This window comes from Gopherus evgoodei, chromosome 1 (assembly GCF_007399415.2).
Source record: "Gopherus evgoodei ecotype Sinaloan lineage chromosome 1, rGopEvg1_v1.p, whole genome shotgun sequence".
NCBI classification, from domain to species: domain Eukaryota; kingdom Metazoa; phylum Chordata; order Testudines; family Testudinidae; genus Gopherus; species Gopherus evgoodei.
In genome coordinates, this window is record NC_044322.1 from 279,967,732 (window position 1) to 279,980,760 (window position 13,029).

Genomic DNA, 13,029 nt, shown 5'->3' on the forward strand with positions numbered 1-13,029 from the left:
AAATTGTTGTAACTTAAAGATCTAGAAAAGGTCCAGCTGTAAGTTTAATAATAACTAGTGTCTAATTCTCAAAAGACAATATGTAAAACACTCCTTAATTTTAACAAAGGTAACAATAACTACTTTAGGAATGGAGTCTCCCTTCTTCCCTCCTTTCTATTGCCATCTGCAGAACTGTCAAAAATACGTCACCCTTGATTATGCCTGTCTGTTTAATTCCGTCATTTTGTTGTTTTTAATAAATAATGTTTAAAGTTGTAGCATAAAAAGCAAAAACTGCAACTGCGTGGAATATTGCATTTATGTGTGTCATAAACAGATAGTTAAGGGTTAATAGAACAAGAGTACTTCATGTCTCTATTGACTGTAAAGGGTTAACAAGTTCAGTGAGCCTGGCTGTCACCTGACCAGAGGACCAATCAGGGGACAGGATACTTTCAAATCTTGAGGGAGGGAAGTTTTTGTGTGTGCTGTTAGTTTTTGGTTGTTGTTCACTCTGGGGGCTCAGAGGGACCAGACGTGCAACCAGGTTTCTCTCCGATCTCTTTGATACAGTCTTTTATATGTCCAGAATAGTGAGTACTAGGTAGATAAGGCGAGTTAGGCTTATGTTGTTTTCTTTATTTGCAAATGTGTATTTGGCTGGGAAGAGTTCAAATGTGTATTTTGCTGAAAGGATTTTAATTTGTACTTGTATACTTAGGCTGGGAGGGTATTCTCAGTGTCTATAGCTGAAAGACCCTGTAACATATTCCATCTTAAATTTACAAAGATAATTTTTACTGTTTTTTCTTTCTTTAATTAAAAGCTTTTCTTGTTTAAGAACCTGATTGGTTTTTTTATTCTGGTGAGACTCCAGGGGACTGGGTCTGGATTCACCAGGGAATTAGGGGAGAGAAAGGTTAATTTTCTCTCTGTGTTAGGATTACTTTCTCTCTCAGGGAGAGTCTGGGACGGGGAGAGAGAAGGAGGGAGGGAAGGTGAATTTTCCTCTCTGTTTTAAGTTTCAAGGAGTTTGAATCACAGTGATCTTCCAGGGTAACCTAGGAAGGGGAAGCCTGGGAGAGGCAACGGTGAGGGAAAGGGTTTACTTTCCTTGTGTTAAGATCCAGAGGGTCTGGGTCTTGGGGGTCCCCGGGCATGGTTTTGGGGGGACCAGAGTGTACCAGGCACTGGAATTCCTGGTTGGTGGCAGCGCTACAAGTACTAAGCTGGTGATTGAGCTTAGAGGAATTCATGCTGGTACCCCATCTTTTGGACACTAAGGTTCAGAGTGGGGAATTGTACCATGACAATGTGAAACTATATTTGATTTTCAATGTACATTAATCTGCCCCATCCTTTGCTTTACTCTATCAGGCTATTATTGCCATCCTGTTTAATATTGAAAGTTGTATTTCAGTTTACAATCATGTTAGAGATTTTGTGCCTCGTAGATAAGTTTGTACAGTGGGTTAAATGTTAGTAGAATTAGTAAAGTATTTGGAGGAAAGTGTTTTTGTCTCCTTTTATGGCCAACAAAATGAAGAAGAAGAAAGTATGTGACGGCATAGAGAAACCTACCAGAAAATACTGCCAGAGTTGGAGTGATGGCAACCTGATATCCTCTACAATGGTTATGATTTGTGAGTTTACAGTTTAAAGCGCCCAAAATGAGAAATGTGCAGACTTCTGAGCATGGGCATGGGGGTCTGCCTAGGCACATGCACTTGAAGGATTGAGGCCTAAATCAGCTATACAGGCCTGAGTAGGCTGAATGCATGAGGCAGTCTGTTATGAGGAACTGTGGATCTCTTTAATTTTATTATGTCTTCTTTTATCATTAAATCTGCTTCTGCAAAAAAAAACTCATTAGAAGGTGCAAGCATTCCATTTATGGCAAATCTGAAGCATCATTCCATACATCGCAGGAAGACAAGACAAGACACCAGGAATGTGGTTTAACCAGGCTGCAACTTTTAAGTAACACATCTGGAAATTATCTGGCATTAACTTGCCCAATGCAGGTAATTCCTTTGTAATTTTTTTCATCTGGTGGAGATCTGATAGCAGCTAATCTGGTCTCAGCGATGCTGCTGAGACCCCATCATCCTCCCTTTGTATGAGGGCTAAGGCTGGTGGGGAAGAGGGGGCTATCTCCCTACTGTAGCCAGACATTAGGAACCCAATTCCCCACTTTCTTTAGGAGATGTCTTCTAATCTGTTTCCAATTCCAGTTCAGGGAACCAGACCCCCTTCTGAACAAGTACCTGCACTGGGCACCTACCAAGTTGCAACAAAATAAATTTTACAACCTAACCTAGCCACTGGGTCCCTGGGCCGCTGAGAGGAAGATGAAAAAACCTCACATCACTCTGGCCAACCTGGTAGTCAAGGGATAAATTCATTCCCAGCACCCAAATGGTTACTAGCACGATACCACAGCAAGGCCCCCAAACCCAGTGCTATTCTAATCCAATGGGGGAGGTTTTCTTCCCTGTGCAAGTGGTGCTGCTGGGGCATGAGGAAGGGTCTATTAGCCCTGAGTGGGAGCCAGGAGGCTTATGCTGCTCCAGCCAATGAACCACAGTATCCCACTCCTCAACTCTAGACAGGGTGCACAATCGTGTAAGGGATCAACAGTTTTCTTCCCTCTGCTAGCCCAGACAAAGCCCCACACCTCCAAGTCTGCCAGGCGAGAGGCATTTGTGCTAAAATCACATCATAAACGTCCTTAATTATAATTTTTTAAAATATATTCATAGAATGAAAACTTTAAAATGTGAGTCTCCTATGACCCCTCTTCTCTTCACCTTTGTGTCAGAAATACTTAAAGACACCTGTACATGTTAGGCCTGATCCTTCTACTATTGAAATCAACTGGAAAAATCTCCCACTGAGTTCAATGGGGATAAGATTGGGCAAAAAAAGTATCTGACAATATGGCTATGCTCCTTTTTTCAGATTTATTTATTTATTTGTTAAAGCTAGTTTTTTGTTCTCATTTTGTAAAAGAATTTGACCCTAAGGCTGAAAACACATCGGTCAAGTTTCTTTGTAGCCAAGTAATAAAAAGTTCTTGAAAAATCAATTTACATTGAACATGATAATTGATGATTAAATAGTGCAGTTCTCGCAGGAAGCTAAAAATAATTCAATTAAAAATATCTCTGCATTCTTAAACAGAAGTCAAACTAAACAGAAATCCAGCAACACTGACATATGTTTCCCCCCAAACAATCTGTGTAGTTTCTATTTTACAAATGAGCTTCACCTGCTATTGTACATGCAGTGGCAAGCTACTGGTAAGGATGACAGAAGTTAGTGTTGCATGACATTGTCAACATTTATATTTATGCTTTGCATGAGAGCAAACATTTGTAATTCAGCCTAGGAAAGCTGAAGTTTTATTACAGAAGATGACAAAGTGTTACTACAGATAGTTCAAAACATAAGATATTCCTATCTACATTGTCAGGTTTGCTGTGTGTCAGATTTACACATATGGTTACAAAATGGTCATGTGTATGTATATACAATCCCTTCAAAGATAGACATGAATTTGCATTCATCTGTCTTTCCCCTTGCCCCCTTGCACTTTTGTCCAAAATGTAAATCTTCTCAAACAAACCAGCATTTGAAGGACTTGCACACATCCTGTATTCCTTATAAATGGATAAGATGGATCTTTATATGTTTCAATTGCAGAGATATGAGAGTAATAAAGGTATTAAAGTATTAATATTTTTATAATCAGTATGCGAGGCCCTGAGGGAAATATTCCCATTGATTTTTCCTTGGGCTTATTGGCATAATTTGCACACTACTGATAATTGAGTTTTACCTGTTTGAAAGCATAAATCCCACGGAGAAAAGGGAAAAGAGTATTTTTCAATTAAACTATCTCACATTAGCTTACTGACAAAGTGAAATAAATTTGAACATACCATGAAGATTAAAATAAGATGAGCTTTAACTGGATGTCCTCAGTTTTCAGATGGATAATCCCCTCATTCTCATTTCATCTGCCATATTCTTCATTCATCTCAATGAGGTCAGTCAAAGATTCGTCCTAAGTAGAGCGAACACATATGTTACAACAACACAGGCAAAGAAGTGGTTCATCTTTTTTCTTTGTCTTTCCCTGGGTATAAAGCAGTATAGTGAAATGTGATATCATTGCAATGTTTCTAGAGCTTCTTAGGTAACAATGCAAATACCCTCTGCAGGAGTTACAATCTATTTAAAGAGTTTTCTTCTCTTATTTTATGAGAGAATCTAATAAACCTTGTTTTCTCTGTATTATTAAATTCTTTCAACTTCTAGGTCATCTATTTCTCAACAAGAGCAATGAAATTGCAACATAAGGGCTTGATTCTGCTTCCATTACAGTCAATAAAAAACTCCTGTTGATATGAATAAAGCAGACTTCAGGCCTAAAGTTTTTTTCAAAAGGTAGCCAAAGTGGCTTAGAAAGTGTTCAAGCTTAAACTTACATTTTTGAACATTTGGCTTGATTCTAAATGAGCAGCAGCCGTGATCATCAAACAAGGAGTGCCTTACAAAGTCTTCAGCCCCACTCAATTTACAATAGCAAGCATGCTACAGATTCAGAGAGTGCATCCTGCTCAGTTTATTTCCAATGGAGAAAAGTGGACATCTTATTTTCTCATACTCTATTTCTTTCATGTGACTATAATATACCAAAAAGGAGGTTTTCCTGCTAAAAACAACTGCCTTGCCTCACTATTTTACTCCATCAAGAAGTCCTTATTCCCCATTTTGCTATTGACCAGGTAGAACCTAGTCACAGCTGGTAACAACTTTTGATCACTACTAGTCTGGGTTGGATCTGAACTTGTGATACATAAATCAAAGACTCCTGTAGCTTATCCCTGAGTCATTAGTTTCCCTTTCGCTTACCATTTATTAACATAGCCTATTCACAGGTAGAAAGAGTACTTTATGTATAAAATTAAAACCTATGAAAACCATTTTCGATTACACTTTTTACATATTGTACACAAAGCTAGGTATAATTGTGACTAGTCCTTTTAAATAATTTATTTGAGCAATTTATTACTTTCTTCATTTAGGGTCAGGTTCTGTCACCCCTACCCACAATGAAAAGGGCCCTGCTCCACTACAAGTCAAATAAATGAAATAAATGTGACTGCTTACAGAGTAAAGAGGAGTGAAGGGGACAGAATTTCATTTTTTGTGTAATTCAACCCATAGAAACAGAGAGTAAGAAACATTGGTGACAAAATCCCCAGCAAAGCATAACCCAAAACAGATTAGGCTGACTGTCTCTCAGACTACAACAATAAATATCACTCAGTTTTCCCCCAGCCTGAGTTTTCCTTTTCCTACATGTTCCACCCAATCAAAAAGTTTCATAGTTAAGAATGATACTTCTTTTCCTATGTTTTGTCATTTTGTGTTAAGTCCATTGCAAACTCAAATTACTGGCTTGAGGCCAAAGGATACTGAAAGATGGATAAGCAATATCAATGATATTTCACTGCAATGACACACACAGCAGAACTTCACTTATCCACGCTATCAGAAGACATACCAATACAGATTAGTTAGAATGCAGAATGGCGACTGCTGAGAGTGCCAGTGGTGTGGGTGACGCTCATTTCTCCACAGAGAAGAACACACATTTCCTTCAATATCTCTTACTGGCACTCAGCAAAGACCTGAAATATGGTTCTCTATGTACAATTGATCCTCCCTGCCTTCTCTGGTATGTGCTACTGCTCAAAGAGCCAGGATGAGGCTTTCTGGTCCCACAGTGGCCACAGGAATTGGCCAGCAACACTGAGCTAAGTGGGCAAACTTTAGAGAGATTGCTACAACCCCATGCCCTTCCTCTGCAGCAGTGGCTCTTAAGAAACCTGTTTCCATTGCCACCTCAGTTCTTCCTTCAGCATGGGGTCCAGATGTGGGAAGATATTATATCTAGTCACAAGTCCTGTTGCTGATATGAAAACAGAACAACTCCCAACTCTTCCCCCAGGGTGCAGCTTTAATCTCTTCCTGTGGTAGGACTCAATGCCTTGGGCAGAATGGTGGACCCTAAAATAACTGCCATCACCATGAGTGAAGAGAAGAGGGGCAGGGCAGCAACATCAGCCTTTGTGTAGACCTTCATGCACCATGCCATAAACTGGTTTCTGATGCCACAGTAGGAACGCTATAAGGCTGCTCCATCTGCCTGAGCAACAGCAGCACTACTAAACTGGGAGAAGGCCAGAGTCAGAGGAAGAAGAGCCAAATCTAAATAGAAAAAATTCACTTCAGGGCTTATAGAGAACTTGACATGACCAAAGCTGACCCTACATATGGCACAGCAGCAAAACTTTACATTAGGTGCTCCAATAAACTGCAAACCTGGAAATCTGCTTTCATTGTGGCTTTGTGGCTTGCCAAAGAATACAGTAGGTTAGATTTTTGATGTTGCAGATATTGACTACAGAAATAAGAAAACCTCTCCCACTCTTATCCACAAACTGAAAGAGTAAGATATTATGTATACAGCTGAAACTAGGACCAGTCTGTTATTAATGCTGTATGTGGATGCAGACCAACGAAATCCAACTAAGTACGAGCCACTACAGTTGACATCTTTCACCCTCTCACTGTGTTTCATTTTTTGAACAACATGGATTGAAATCCTAACCACACCCTTTATAACGAGGCAGCCAGATGAAAATCACAGGTTAATACAGCTGTCTGACAAAGCCATTACCTTCTTTATTATTAAATGAAGTTGTGTGGAGTGCTGACACGCAAGGAAAGTTCTGATTTGCAGATAAAGAAGTGATTCAAACTGTTTTGCAATGTATGAAAAAGACATTGTATCCTCCCCCCGCTTATTTACTCCATACTCTGACTATGCATTTTCTGAAAATGTACAATATGCTAATTAATGTATGAGTTAAAGTTAATTAAAAACTGGGTTCTTTAGGAATTTTCTTTTATATAGTTAAAAATAACTAATGTGCAAAGGCTATATTTGAAAAAAATAGGTTGCACTTAAACTAAGTTATTAATGATTCTTAATGTTATTAATGATACTTGCCATGATTATTTAGGCTGCAGATAGGATCTGGTCAACAACCATTGTGATAGTATAGGTAACTGACCCAATCTCCACCCTTCTTCTATTGCTAATTTGCATACAACAATTCTATTGATTATAATAAGTCAGTAGTTTAAGAGACTGGATTTACGACTCAAGGATTCTCACTGGTCAATTACATGGCCCAGTCATCACTGCTCTTTAAGGGTATGTCTACACAGCAAAGAAAAACCCATGGCTGGCTCTAGAATCCCGAGGGGTAGAAGAGTCCCAGAGCTCAGACTGCGGCTTGAGTCCAGCAGGCTACACAGCAGTGAAACAGCCACACAGCCCGAGCCAGAGTCAGCTGACACAGGCCAACCATGGGTTTTTCTTTGCTCTGTAGACAGACTCTAAGTGTTCAATGGCTGCATGCTAGCTTGGACATCAGTGTTTGAAAGGCTCCTCATGGCACCATTGCCTTGGCTCCACAGCGTACCGCCAACAACACTGCTGGGAAAATGGAGACAGAAGCACAGGGGAAAAACATTAGGACTGAAGGAACTGGCTCCCTCTGCCCTTCCTTCACGTAGCACTGGTCTTACTCAGAAAGCCCTCTAAGTCAACAAGTCAATTGCAAGATTCATTAGTACACCTGGGCTGCTTTGTGCTGCTCTGTTTTACAGGTGAAATTGCTCTTAAAAGTTAAAATGAATAAAGAATTTAAGGTTGGTATTACATGTCTTCAAACTATTCTAAATGTCACATGATAGTATTCTTTTCTGGGCTATTGTTTAGTGTTCATTATGCAACTTTTAACAATTAATAAACACTCCCCAGGGTATCTAAAAGACAGAAACTATGTTAAAGTGGAGTTATGGTTGAGAGTACATATCAATAACGTCAAATTTAAAAAAAACTAACAGGGATGTAATAATAATCCCCAAATCCAGCATTACAATCCCAGGATTTTCAGAGTTAAATTAAGTTAAAATACAGAAATCCAAACAGGTTAAGAAAAGCACAATCAAACAACTTCAACTTTGCCCTAAAGTGATATCCTGAAGAGGAAAATATGCAAAAATGAATATAAATTTAAGAATTAGTTTAATCTATTCTGGGACCACCACCACTGAATGCCTTAATCATAATTATATGATAATTGCAAGGCATCAGTAAAGGGCAGAGTTAAATCTTTGGGGGTGTCTTGACTCTGCATTTCTATAGTATTTGAATTTCTTGTAAGTATAACCTCAGTTCTGAATTTCCTGGGTTTGTAATGCTTGGTTTTCAGGTAATTACACCATCCATGCAATGTTTTTAACCCTTACATTACTGATACATACACTCAACCTTAATGCCATTTTAAAGGTTTGTGGTTGGTTTTTGCTGCTGGGTGTGGGTGTGCACGCATGTGTGTGTCTTGGAATAGAAAATTATAGAAGCCATAATAATATATTTGTTAAAATGATTTACCTGAAACAGTGAAACAACACAAAAAGAGCACATACATAAATTTGTCAATGAAAAAAAGCTCTACACAGGCAGAGATATGTTATAAAATTATAGCACTTTACTGTATTCCCTTAATGTAAAAAGCAGTCATTACATTTACATATGTCCTTCATTGTTGTACTACAGGTTTGTTTTATTTATTCTAAAAAGAGGAGAAGGTTGCTAGAAGTTACGTACTGTGCTTGTGATGAAGTCTTGAAATCCTAGTATACTATACTTATCTTTCATGATGACTTTTAACATGATTGCTCTAGTAAACGGCTAATTATATTATTCCTCTATATTAAACCCTTTTAAAAATGTAAATATAGTCTTTAAAAAAGAAAAACATTTAACACCTCACACACACACACACACACACACACACACACACACACACACACACACACACCCTGTTATGGGGCACCTGCCCTCTATGGGGCGCTAGGGCTCAGCCTGCCTGTGACTGCCATGTGAAGGCCTCACCTGGGAATAGCTGACTGCCACAGGTGGCTGATTAGCAAATGAGCCCCCGGAACTAATAAAGTTTACCAAAGCTCGGTGAAGCAGGGACTCCCAAGGGAAACAGGAGGCTGTTGTAGAGAGGAGATCCCAAGAGATGCCTGAGTAAAAGGGCCAAGCAGGGAATCTGGAGGGTGAGTTCTCCAGGTAACCCACTAGAATGGGGAGCCTATAAGAGGTGCTTGTAGAGTGGGGAACTTCCTAGACAGAGACTGCATATGGCAGGCATCCAAGAGGGCATGGTCTTAGCCATGGGTCTCGCAGACACTGGCCAGCAGCCCAGCCTGGCAAGGATCACCTGCTGTCCCTGGAAGAGTTGCAGTGGACTGACCTGCCTGGACCCCTGACTCCAGAGCAGGATCTTACTCCATAAGAAGCAAGAGGTCTAATACCAGGGGAAAGACTGGAACTGAGAGAACCCCTAGTGAAAAGTCTGGATAGAGGTGAACATTAGGCTCAGTTCAGGGACAAATGTACAAAGAATGACTGAGTCACCCAGCTAAGATGCGGGAGTGAGCATTTTGTTTATGGCTTTCCTTGGCTTTTCTGTTAAGAAATGAAACCCTCCAACACATGGTGCTCTTTAGCATCTAACAGTCAGTCTGGACGTGTTGATACCCTGGATAAGGGAAAAATCAAGTAAGGACTCACCTGCAACACCAGGACTGCGTTTAAGGGGCACCCTGGGATGATGACACCCCTGCTATCACTGCTGCTGGTGGGGCCTCTTTCCTTAAAAGGTCTATCTGCTCCAGCCCCAGAAACTGCTCTCAGCTGCTGACTTGCTTTACTGTGGTAGTGGATGTTACTCATAGGGAGATTTAAAAAATGCTTATGACACCCAGGGATAAAAGGCGCAGATGAGGGTTTTTCTTTTGTTTCTTAGCAACACCTCCTAAGAAGAGATCAAATGGCAGCCAGTGGAGGCCATAGAGGTTGCTTCCCTGTGTGTTACTCTGAGTGAGGATGAAATTAAACTGGGGAAGTGGCAGGAAAGAGCTCTGGGGTGAGGGGAAAGAAAATGTTAGGTGGTAACTGGTCATCATTCTGCCTGTTGGAGTGAGTGAGCAGTAGGACCCAGAATCTGCGCTGTCATAGGCTGAGCCATAGAAGTAGCAGTGCAGAAGCATGTGCAAGAAATATATATGGGCAATGTTGGGGAGGAAGAATCTAAATTAGATGATCATGTACAAAAACTGAATGACAGAGACAATTTATGGTGGCTAGTCTGGATGAAAAAGTGATCATCAAGAGAGAAGAGCTAATCACCCTGAAAGAAACTGCTTGGGAGACTGGAATTCTCCCTGTGGAGTGTGAAGAAGAGAACAGACGAGGAGAAGACTGGAATACATGGAGAAGGCCAATTATCTATGCTAAGCATGGCACTGAAGTCATATATGTAATATGACTGATTGACCCATGTAATAATGATTCTACTTTGTTCTGTCTACTGAAATATTGACTTCTACAGCACATGCTAAAAAATCAATATTCCACTAAATATAACTAAATGGCTGTAGCAGAGTAGAGCCCTGCCCTCCACCTTAACACAGAAAACTTGCATCCAAAAACTGGAGTTTGAGATAACAGAGAAGGTAAAAAGATAGGGACGAGATGTTGTTAATGTGGGGAAATGATGGGGAAAAGGAGAAAACTGAGGGTGGTAAAACTGAAGGGAGAAAGAAAAGGACATTGTATTTGATGTAGCCTGTAAAGCAGTGACTCTGAAAAGGATTTAGGAGATATAATGGACAAAAAACTGAACAAGAGCTCCTACTGTGAGGCTGTGGCAAAACAGGCTAATGCCATCCTTGGAGATATAAATAGGGATGTAATGAGTAGGAAAAGGAAGATGATTTTACTGCTGTATGCAGCGCTGGTGAGACATACTAGAATAATATGTCCAGTGCCGGTATCTATATTTTAAAAAGGATTTTGAAACACTGAAGGGAATTCAGAAAAAAAGCCATAAAAATCATTTGAGGACTGGAAAAAATACCTTACAGTGAGAAAATGAAGGTCCTTGGTTTGTTTAGCTTATAAAAAACAGACAACTGACTTATTATAGTGTGCAACTACCTTCACGGGGAAAAAAATTCCAGCTATTAAAGAGCTCTTTAACCTGGCAAAAAAAGCACAATAAGAACCAAGGGATGGAAATTAAAACCAGATAAATTCAAATCAGAGATAAGGCACTGATTTTTAACAAGGAGGGCAATTACCCATTGGAACAAACTACCAAGAGTCTGAGTGCTTTCCTGGAAGGTATGGTTTAGTCAAAACACAAATTATTGAGCTTAGCACAGGATTATCTAGGTGAAAATTCATGACCTGTATTATACAGAAAGTCAAACCGGATGTTCTTATGGTTCTTTCTGGCCCTAAAATCTATGAATAATAAGGGACAGATGTAAGGTGAGATTTTTTTTTTGAAGAAGCTGAATGGAAACAGAGTTCAAGAAAAGGAAAACTTTATTTTAAAGCTTAATGTAAACATACTGTGCTATACAGTTTGGAATTCAGATAATTGGCTTTTTTTGACACGACTTATTATTTAGCCTGTCCCTTGTATTGAATATCCCATTATATACACAAAGGTGTGGAGTTGCTGGTATTGTCTTTATATTCAATAATATTGTAGTCTCGTGTACATATCCGACTGGCGTGGAAATTGAAAAAAGGGAAGAAATGATTAAGGAAAAATAAAAATGAAGGATGGAAAGAAGAAGCTACTACTAGCCTAACTTACACATACCCATGTTATTAAAGAAGCAGCAGTGATGAGGGAGAATATTTTGCAGCCATTTCATCTGTAATCAAAATTGAAGGAGAAAAATTATTTGGCAAATCTAATAATTCCAATATATGAAAGAATTCCTGACTTTTTTCAACTGAGTCAATCCATTCCTGATCTTTTCCATAAAAACATCACTGGTACTCACTGGATTGAAAAGAGCAAAAAAAGCCAAACAAAAACAAATGTTAAGTTAATTATGTCCATAGTACAGCTCACCAGTATTACAGTATATACACAGCTAAGGTACAGGAGCCAGGTGATGCAATGACTGCATATACACTGAGCATTGTCAGAAATTCTCCCACTATTGCTCCAGCGCTGATGGGAGTATTAGCACTGATGGGAGTAGATTGATCACAGGCATGCGTATCACTGTGCCATCTAACTCTAGTCAGGTCAGATCTAATTGACATGCTGGTTGAAAATGCCAGAAAATGCTCAGTGAGGAAAAGCCCAGTGACTTAATACAGCCATCTTTCACCTGTGCAGAACAAGATTCAAATTTAGTTTACTTCATAAACATTTATAGAAATGTGTCAGACTTTTAAAAACCTCAAATTTCTTTCTGAAAGTTTCCCCCCATATGGGAAAATTATTTCTCTCTAATTTTGCTTCTCTGAGTTAATTTCACTGGTCTTGGGCACTTAGTGTGATAGGAGGAAGCTCCTACAGTACGCTGACCCTTTGGAGTGCTTAAGTTAGTTCTGGGTCTTTAGTGGCAAAGGTGAATGAAAAATCAGATTTATATGCATGAAGCTACCATTGAACTCCTGGATGCCTGATTCACCAGGCTATAGCAACAGCAGCCATCATTTTTGTGATTTCATTTTGTCATTTGCTTCACTTCACACAGTGCTCCAGAGATTAAAACGTTGCTCATTATGGCAATATGCACCTTGGCAATCTGCTAGGTCACTTTACGCAAGTACTGAATGAGGAAGAAAGGAAGAATGCCCTATCTATGTCCATGGTGGCCTCTAAAATCAACTTAAATACCACCAAATCCACAAAATAATGGCAGTACATACACATATTTGAACAAAGCTTTTAAACACCAGGCCACCTGCTTGACAGGAAATATCGCTCTTGGTGGAAATACTGTTCTCACTAAACCACATCAATAGTAGAATATGGGGTTTTCTCCAATTAATTTAGTCAAAACAGACCT

The 13,029-nt window shown here is 39.5% G+C and overlaps 1 long non-coding RNA gene across 1 annotated transcript in view; it reads right to left on the bottom strand.

Annotated features, from left to right (window-relative positions):
• The window catches only part of LOC115647140, a 77,207-nt gene that overhangs the window by 43,805 nt on the left and 20,373 nt on the right, over nt 1-13,029 (bottom strand). Inside the window, exon 4 of the long non-coding RNA XR_003999221.1 lies at nt 3,927-4,051. This is a non-coding gene — a long non-coding RNA (uncharacterized LOC115647140). The remainder of the gene's footprint in view (nt 1-3,926; nt 4,052-13,029) is intronic.